This window comes from Mustelus asterias, chromosome 21 (assembly GCF_964213995.1).
Source record: "Mustelus asterias chromosome 21, sMusAst1.hap1.1, whole genome shotgun sequence".
NCBI classification, from domain to species: Eukaryota; Metazoa; Chordata; class Chondrichthyes; order Carcharhiniformes; family Triakidae; genus Mustelus; species Mustelus asterias.
The window spans coordinates 62,514,946-62,523,784 of NC_135821.1; the positions used below are offsets into that span (position 1 = coordinate 62,514,946).

General features: G+C 47.7%; 1 long non-coding RNA gene across 1 annotated transcript in view; it reads left to right on the forward strand.

Moving 5' to 3' along the window:
* Positions 1 to 8,839, forward strand: part of LOC144509334 (uncharacterized) — a 135,817-nt gene that overhangs the window by 91,132 nt on the left and 35,846 nt on the right. The window contains exon 2 of the long non-coding RNA XR_013500452.1: positions 8,689 to 8,836. This is a non-coding gene — a long non-coding RNA (uncharacterized LOC144509334). The remainder of the gene's footprint in view (positions 1 to 8,688; positions 8,837 to 8,839) is intronic.

The following is an 8,839-nucleotide window of genomic DNA, read 5'->3' on the forward strand; positions in this document are numbered from 1 at the left end:
GATTTGAAAGCACTTTCCAGCCAATTAACTACTTTGGAAATGTGGTTACTGTTGTAAAGTAAGAAACCCGGCAAGCAACTTCTACCCACCACCCTTCCCAGCCACTGGGGAGGTCCCACTGCTCTTATTAGAAATAGTGTTGGGGGATCATTTATCACATTCACATTTCACGTTCAACTGAAAGGGCAGATGGAACATCAATTTACCATCTCAACAGAAAGACAACACCTCTGACAGTGCAGCATTCCCTCCGTATTGAGCTGGGAGTATCCACCTAGATTACGTGCTCTTGTCTCTGGGAATATGGGAGTTGACTCTGCAATCTTCTGATTCATTGGCAGCTTACAGAGCCAAGGGTGATATCTTGTAGACTTTTTTGTTATTAAGAATGATAGATATTTGACAGTGGTTCTATTTTGAGGCCAATCCTATTTGGTTGAAGTTACAGGTAAAATTTTCAGAGACTTGCAACTCACTCAACAACAGATAATGAGTGCCAGCTCTCCAATTTTTAACCATTGGTTTTAGTAAATGAGACAAAATGCTACTTGGGAGGCCTTGTTGGGCATGTGAGCTTTGGGAGTAATTACCTTGTGTCATGATGACAAGGCATTTGACAAGGTGCCGCACCAAAGGCTGCTGCATAGGATAAAGGTGCACGGTGTTACAGGTAATGTATTAACATGGATAGAGGATTGGTTAACTAACGGAAAGCAAAGAGTAGGGATAAATGGGTGTTTTTCTGGTTGGCGATCAGTGACTAGTGGTCTGCCTCAGGGATCAGTGTTAAGACAGCAATTGTTTACGGTTTACAGATGATTTGGAGTTGGGAACCAAGTGTAGTGTGTCAAAATTTGCAGGTGACACTAAGATGTGTGGCAGAGCAACATGTGCAGAGGACACTGAAAGTCTGCAAAGGGATGTAGATAGTCTAAGTGAGTGAGCAAGGGTCTGGCAGATGGAGTACAATGTTGGTAAATGTAGGAATAACAGCAAAATGGACTACTATTTAAATGGAAAAACATTGCAGCATGCTGCGGTCCGGAGGGATCTGGGTGTCCTTGTGCATGAATCACAAAAAGTTGGTTTGCAGATGCAGCAGGTAATTAAGAAGGCAAATGGAATTTTGCCCTTCATTGCTAGAGGGATGGAGTTTAAAAACAGCGAGGTTATGTTGCAGCTGTATAAGGTGCTGATGAGGTCACACCATGAGTACGATGTACAGTTTTGGTCTCCTTACTTGAGAAAGGATATACTGGCACTGAGGGGTACAAAGGAGATTCACTAGGTTGATTCCGGAGTTGAGAGGGTTGGCTTATGAGGAGAGACTGAGTAAACTAGGGCTATACTCATTGGAATTCAGAAGAATGAGGGGAGATCTTCTAGAAACATATAAGATTATGAAGGGAATAGATAAGATAGAAGCAGGGAAGTTGTTTCCACCGGCAGGTGGAACTAGAACTAGGACGTATGGCCTCAAAATAAGGGGGAGCAGATTTAGGACTGAGCTGAGGAGGAACTTCTTCACACAAAGGGTTGTGAATCTGTGGAATTCCCTGCCCAGTGAATCAGTTGAGGCTACCTCATTGAATGTTTTTAAGGCAAGGATAGATAAATTTTTGAACAGTAAAGGAATTAAGGTTTATGGTGAGCGTGGGGGATAAGTGGAGCTGAGTCCACAAAAAGATCAGCCATGATCTTATTGAATGGCGGAGCAGGCTCGAGGGGCCAGATGGCCTACTCCTGCTCCTAATTCTTATGTTCTTATGTTCTTATAATGATGACCATGAAACCATTGTCAATTGTTGTAAAAACCCAACTGGTTCATGAATGTCCTTTGGGGAAGGAAATCTGCCATCCTTACCTGGTCTGGCCTACATATGACTCCAGATCCAGAGCAATGTGGTTGACTCTTAACTGTCCCTCAAGGGATGGGCAATAAATGCTGGCCCAGTCGGCAATGCCCATGTCCCATCAAAAAATATATTTAAAATAGTGCCAATCTTGAAATGGAGACTGGAAGGTAGCAATTGAATATTACTAAATGATCCCAGTAACCTTGAGGGACGAGGACTAAAGTCAGCTCCTGATTGCTGTCCAGCGAATCCTGGTGGAAATAACTCCAGGTTTCTGTCAGGCAAGTACACAACTGGATCTAACTTTGATGAATTATCCCATCAAATGTCTTGCTGATGCTCACACCAGAGGTAGGGATACTTGGTGAGTTACCCGGAGAGAGGTCATGTCAAGATTTAGCCTCCTCAAGAGTGAAGGGGAAAGAATGAAACATCCTCGCAAAAGGAAACATTGACCAGTTGGAGAACTGTGTTAAACAGACAGTAATCAGTCTGTTTTATTTTTCTGGTCCTTGACTTTTGTTGTCCAACTGCTCACTCAGGCTGTTTTTAAACAAGAGAAACATAAATGGAAATAATATGATCTTGTCTGCTGCTGTTCGCGTGTCGTCAGTCAATCTAATGGAGGGACAGGGTGCTTGCAAGAGCTTAGGGGCTTTTTAAAACCATGTCTCAAAGAGCCATCTGCTCAGTCATACATACTCCCCCTTGGCTAAATGTCAATTTAGGTCAGGGACTTTGCACTCTCAAAGACTGTTGCTATAAGCAGGCAACTCCATTTAAAGGGATGAGTCTTGACTGGCTCTTGGATGCCCTCAGACATTTCCAAGCCAATTCGGCATCTCCACTGTTACTGTAACAGCTGATGTACTTCCTTTGTTGAAAAGGATTGAGCTACAAATCCAGGATCTGTATGCCTTCATGAGGCGGTACCACCATTTTGAGTGTCACAGCACATGCGTGACATCACACTGCGAGTTAACAGAGGGCAGTTGGTGTCTTTCTGGTCGAGAGTTCTGTCACAATCACTATTTTGCTCTTTAGGTGTCACTTGTGGCTCAGTTAATATCACCCTCACCTCTGAGTTAGAAGGTTGTGGGTTCAAATCCCAATCCCGAGCACAAAATCTAGCTTGATGTCCAGCATTGTCTTTTGGATAACAAGTTTAACCGAGGCTCCATCTGTTCTCAGGTGGAAGTAAAAGATTCAATTGCACTAATCTGAAGAAGGACAGGGGAGTCCCAGATAATGGTTATCCTCCAACATCACAAAATCTGAGCATCTGGTCAAAATCACAAAGCTGATTTTGGGATCTTGTTGTCTGCAAATCATTTGCTGCCTTTCCTAAATTACAACAGTGTTCTATGTTTAAAGAAATTGCTGCAAAATGATCTGAGAGGTCGTAAAAGGTTCTATAGAATTACAAGCTTATCTTTCCGACTTAAAATACAGGAAAAATACAGTCTAGGTTTCAGGGATTCCCAGTTGAGAACAGTCCCACAGTCACTAGTTGCCCACACTCCACTGGCCATTCCACATGAGAAGTTTAACAACACCAGGTTAAAGTCCAACAGGTTTATTTGGTAGCAAAAGCCACTTTTGCTACCAAATAAACTTTGGCTTTTGCTACCAAATAAACCTGTTGGACTTTAACCTGGTGTTGTTAAACTTCTGACTGTGTTTACCCCAGTCCAACACCAGCATCTCCACATCATTTTTCATGAGCCAGATAGTGTGCTGAGACACAATTAATACATGGAGGTAGCATAATGAGCCTCTTGGAAAATTTAGCCTAATCGTTCGGGGTGTTACAATTCACTGAGGGATTTTCAATTATTTTTTGTATGATTGTCTTGAAAACAGTTTCTATAGTCAGACCATGTCTCCTTATGGACTAAAAGCTGCATCTTTCATGCTCTACACTGAATTTGTGTAGCCAAGGTCTAACGATTAACCAAAATCATGGCGCCATCAGTAATGGTTCAATGAGTAGTGCAACTGTCTTGGGCCAAATGCGGGCAATTGGGACTAGCTTAATGGTTAAAAAAAGGGGCGGCATGGACAAATTGGACCGAAGGGCCTGATTCCATGCTGTAAACCTTTATGACTCTATGGGCCCTATTTTACCATTTTGATTCCTAGTGTGAGCGGACTTGAAACTGGGAATGTTTCAGATCCGACCTTTAGACCTGTTCTCAAGCGCCCCCATACACACTCTGCCTGCAAAAATATCAGCGAGTCCAAATCGTGCTGCACAGGCCTGTGGGTGGGGTTAAACGCGCCCAAAACCCTGCAGCCCCGATCGGCACCTCCAACTGCGCAAGTGCAGAAAAAAAAATGATAGAATGCCGCACACCTGCCACATCCCTCCCGAGCCGGATAATGCCTTCCTCGGCCCCCACAGACATTGCCCCACTCCCACAACATTACTGACCGCCTTATCCCCCCACCCCCTCCACCACCCAGACCAATCGAGGGCCCCTTCCCCCCCCTCCCCCCACCGATCTCAGGGAGAGTGATCCACCCTCCCGCTTCCCCCCCAATAATTTCAGGCAGAATGGCAGCGGGCCCCCCTTCCCCCCCATTGATCTCAGGCAGAGAGCCGTTGGACGCTAGGCACTTACCTCCTCACTAACCTTCACTGATGGAGCGCCCGAATCGGACTTATATGGAGCATGACTGTTTCGTGCCGAATCTGGATGGGCGAACGCGGTGGTAAAGGGGGAAGTGCTGGTAGAATTGGGCGTGCAGCCCATTAAGTCAATTTAAATGCATGCAAATGTATTTAAATGGCCGTCGCGCCCGTTTCAGGCACGGTCCCGATCACGGCCATTTTCAGGCCTTGGTAAAGGGGGAACCGGTGCTGAGGCGGGCATGGCCTGACTTTACCCAGTTTTTGCACCCGAAAATGGGCGCAGCACGATGGTAAAATTGGGCCCTTTGACTCTAAAAGGCTGCGGGTTCAAGTTCCAACTCAGAGACTTGAGCACAAATCTAGGCTCTTAAGGCAGTAAAGAGAGAGTGCTGCACTGTCGGATGTGTCGTCTTTCAGATGAAATGTTATACAGAATCTCTGTCTGCCCCCTCAAGCGGATATGAAAAATTCCACCACACTATTTCTTGCAGGAAATGGGGATGTGCAGAAAAGATTAATGAGCTCAACTGGACTCACCACATAAACACAGTGGCTACAACAGCAGGTCAGAGGCTAGGAATACTGCGGCGAGTAGCTCAGCTCCTGACTCCCCAAAGCCTGTCCATCATCTTCAAGGCACAAGTCAGGAGTGTGATGGAATACTCTCGACTTGCCTGGATGGGTGCAGCTCCAACAACACTCAAGAAGTTTGACACCATCCAAAACTGTTTGCTTGATTGGCACAACATCTACATCTGCTTCCTCCACCACCAACGCTCAGTTGCAGCAGTGTGTACTATCTACAAGATGCACTGCAACAATTCACCAAAGATCCTTAGATAGCATCTTCAAACCCACAACCACTTCCATCTCGGAGATCAAGGGCAGCAGATACACGGGAACACTGCCACCTGAAAGTTCCCCTCCAAGCCTGGCTTCCAAGTCCTAACTTGGAAATATATTGCCGTTCCTTCGCAGTCGCTGGGTCAGAATCCTGGAATTCCCTCCCTCGCAGCATTGTGGATCAGCCCACAGCACATGGACTGCAGTGATTCAAGAAGGCAGCTCACCACCACTTTCTCAAGGGCAACTAGGGATGGGCAATAAATGCTGGCCAGCCAGTGACGCCCAAGTGCCACAAATGAATAAAAAATTTCTATAGAAAATTCTGTGCTTCCATCATCCTGGAGATGTGAATCTGTAACATTTACCCTGGGGTGGTGAAGTAAAGGGACCTATAGCTGTCCACAGATGACCAAAGGAGCTAAATTGTCTACAAGTGAATCAACCAACCAAGGATATTAGGTTGAAGTAGATGCTGCAGCACAAATGGTAGAGCTATCAACTCCAATGACATGGTTGGCACAGATAGTTCAAATGTCTCTCAGACTTGTCATTGGACTAAAATCCCCCAAGATGAGAGGAATTGCTTTACAAGTTTACAAGGTTGTCTGTACAAGTCAGAGATTTTAAGTATAATCTCCTGAACTGTTTCCCCACTCCTCCCCATGATCAGGGGATGATGGGGTGGCAGGCCACACTTTCCCCTTCCTTTTCTGAATTAATTTGGGAAGATACATTTCCTCAGTTCAATAGTTCTGTAAAGATCGTCACTCTGTCCTGAAATACTAACTTCACAAGTTAGACATGTGCTGGGATTTTCCGCCCCTGTTTTCATCGAGTGGAAATGGCGGCGGCGGGAGTGTAGAATTCAACAAGATCCAACAGGAGCTTTTAAGCCATCGGGATTTTGTGTTCCCCTTGTCCCTAGACCCTGCCAATAACGTAATAGGGTGCCCACCATGAAAGGATGGGAACCCCTTTACCACACATTTCAATATCATTCGCGGGCATCCCCACTCTATTGACCCCATATCTGGATCTCCCCCTGCCAATATGATGTCACATTGGAGTGGTTTACAACAGCTTTTGACAAACAGGGACCAGGCAAAGAGAACCCGTCGGGGCACACAAGTAAGAACATCCAACAGCTCCTTGGGGAAAGAGGGTCACATCCAGGCCTCTGGGTCCATGAGGGGGGTATTCCTTGGGTGGGGTGGGCATGTGCATTGGGGGCAGGGGGGTTCCCGGGTCCATGGGGGAGCCAAGGATGCTGGCGGGTTAGGCTCAGAGTCCATGCCCGCCAACGTGACATCATGCAACCCTCCTCCAGGATTGTTTTGGCCAAGTATCAAAACATATGGTGGTGGGAAAAGCCGGCAGTGGAGTCAGCGGGCTCACACATTGGGTGGGATTCTCCCGTGTCATCTGTGCCTACCCCGCTGCCAGTGAGAATGGAGAATTGGGCATTCCAGCCAAAACTCCATTCACTTCAGCAGCACCGGAGAATCCCAGTCGCGAACGAGGATGGAGGTTTTCGGTACACTTTTCCCACCTGAGTTGACACTTAATCAAGAAAATCCGGTCGGAGCGTCACAGAGAGGACAGATCAGCAAACAAAACTGTTTCTTCAATTATTCTCGAAGAATATAGTAAACCCAGGGCAGGTGTATTGGGGTCATGCTCATTATTCTATCAATCAGATTCATGATAACAAGTGGGAACCCTTCCAATTCAATCCCAATTATAACCATACAAGGCTATGGACCAAGTGCTGGAAAATGGGATTAGAATGGATTGGTGTTTGATGGTCAATGCCGACACGATGGGCCAAAGGGCCTCTTTCCGTGCTGTAAAACTCTATGGGCGAATTCTTACCAAAAAACGGCAGAGTTTTGGGACCAGCATGAGAAACGGAGTGTTTTTAGTCCAAAGCTTACAACTCATTAGCATGAACTTTTATTCCCAGGGTTTGCGCCACTCCAGGGACACGTTCCCTCTGATTCACCCACCGCGCAAGGACTTAACTGCTGCAAGCACTGGGGAACTCCATGTAAATGGTTCCCTAGCACTTGCTCCTCAACAACTGCAGGGGATGGCAGCCAAGAATCCAGCACCGTGCTTCACCGAACTGCTCAATGGAGTGGCACAGAGAAAGGAAACCCACACCCCAAGAGACAGCCATCCAGCAGGGTGCCCAGCCCCGGGGGGTGGGGGGGGGGGGGGGGCGGCGGGAATGCAGTGGCAGCCCTGGAAAGCACAAGCACACTGCAGTGTCAAAACAAGGTAAATGATCTTCTTCGCTCAGTCAGGGTAAGTGAACAACCCCCAGACTCCCAGTGGACGCCCAATTCCTGCCCCTCCTTCCTATGGAGGAGCCCAGGGGCCCCTGGGAACCCGAAGGGAAGAGGATCAGTAGGAGTACAGCCTGGGACCCTCCAGTCAGGGGATCCTAGGTGCCTTTGGTCCATTTGACACTCCCTGTCCCTTGAGCTACACATCTCCAGCCCCTGACACCAAGGAGGGAAGCAGTCAAACATCCATGCTGCTTGAAAGCAGGCCTGGTCCCTCAAGGTCCCAAACCCTCAGGGGATGTCCGCCAAAGTCATCTCAGGCCAAAGGGCGTGGAAGTCAGCAGGCCGCCTCAACCTCAGCTGTGGATCCTGGGGAAAAACCTAGACGTAGTGGGTGAAGAAGATTAATAAACTGTAGACACTTAGTGAGCATGGGTGAATGTAGGCATTGTTGCAGTAAGGTCACCATTTTGTTCCAAATGTTTGTCAATAAATTTCACTTTGTTCACCCAGCGCCTCCACCCTGTGTGTTCATACTTCCAAGCTTGAGGAACCACCGCACTCACCCGGCAGCTCATCCCTGTAGACTGTGAGAATGGCAGTGCTATGTCCCTCCCACCCTCTTGTCAGTCCCCACCAAGGAAGGACACTCCCTCAGCTGATATGGACAGGAACCCAGGAAGGAGGAAACAGAAAGGGCTGCCTGCACACCAGCCATACAACCCCTGCAGAGCAAGTGGTGTTCTGATATGAAGGGTAGAGGTTAGCAAGCGAGGAGCTCCCCGAAATGGCGATTCTGGGACCCCCGCCCCCCAGTTGAAATTATCCGTGTCGCCCGAGACCCCTCTGGTGGCCCCTGAGCATTTCACACTGCGGAGAGTGCTGACGGCCTGAGCGCTCACCTCCCAAAATCCCCCTCGGAGGTGCAGGCACCAGGTTCACGCTTCTGTAGACCTGTTGTAAATGGCACTGACGTGACGTTCTGTGCAGATTCAATATCTGGAGAGACAGTGCTCACTAATGACATGCTAACATATTAAAATGAGCTTTCTGTGTCCCACAGGGTGTTTTACGGCACACCGCCAGTGAGGGGTCGCTAAGATCGGAACTCGGAAACTCGCCGGTGCGAATCTCACTCTCCGGATTTTGCACCCGTGCACCATTCTTGCAGACGGAGAGTGCAGCCCCAAAATCACCCCACATGTGCCTCTGTA